General features: G+C 41.1%; 1 protein-coding gene across 1 annotated transcript in view; it reads left to right on the forward strand.

Annotated features, from left to right (window-relative positions):
- gfra2b (GDNF family receptor alpha 2b) overlaps nt 1-1011 on the forward strand; it is a 69159-nt gene that overhangs the window by 62589 nt on the left and 5559 nt on the right. The gene's annotated exons all lie outside the window — the stretch shown is intronic.

Below are 1011 nucleotides of genomic sequence, written 5' to 3' on the forward strand. Positions count from 1 at the left end.
TGGATGGATGGATGGATGGATGGATGGATGGATGGATGGATGGACTGTAAGCAGTAGGCTGACTGTTTTGTAGGGTGTTGCACAAGTTACTAATATTTTCATTTTCTTTGAAAAATAAATCGCAAATGGAAATGTCCCTTTAAAATATCATCCTTGTTGTGTTTTTTTACATAGATTTTAAATGCAAATCTACCTCCTGCAACAGCTTGGTGAACTTGAACTTGAATCCAGCGATCCATAGACGTTCAGTGACCCACAGCAGACTAAAGCCTGTGTTGGATGTGATTTTACATCACCTGTACACAGTTTAACACACTGTGCCAACATGAATTTATGCTGCTACTCTCCAGCAGGTCAGGATTCAAACTGCTTTGTGTCAGCACTTTCCAAACTAAATAGCTGGAATGTCAGTGTTTGTAGGAAATTTGAAACCTCTGTGGTCTCTCAGCAGCACAAATGCCTGAAAGCAGAGAGTGAAACAGACAGTTGATAAGATGCATCGCACCGAGAAAAGTATACCATGAATTCTGTATAGTACCTCATTCTAGCTGCTGTGTGTGTCCTGGGATTTATCATGTCTCCAATTGCTTCTTTTTAAAAATCCATCATCTTCCTGTGCAGCCAGTTACCAGAAAGCAGACATGCAGAAGCATTTGGTGTCAGAAGAGGTTACCGCAGCTGATGTAATGATTCATCGGCATGGTTTAATGATCTCTATAAATAACTCTGTGTATGTGCATGGGGATTCATATTTGCACACAGAAACCTTAGCGAAATAAGAATGATCCAGCATGTTAGCAACTCTCTATGATTCCACAGGCACAGAAATGATTTCCTTCCATCTCGTTGCAAGATAAGATCTAACTGGCTCTCTCACCGAGGAAACAGAAGATTTGCAAAAAGGCCTCTGACAAAGAGGCTGATGGAAGATACATTTGTGTATGTATGTGTGTGTCTGTGTGTGTGTGTGTCTGTGTGTGTGTGTGTGTGTGTGTGTGTGTGTGTGTGTGT

The sequence above is a fragment of the Nematolebias whitei genome, chromosome 18 (genome assembly GCF_014905685.2).
Source record: "Nematolebias whitei isolate Nwh7 chromosome 18, NemWhi1, whole genome shotgun sequence".
NCBI lineage: Eukaryota > Metazoa > Chordata > Actinopteri > Cyprinodontiformes > Rivulidae > Nematolebias > Nematolebias whitei.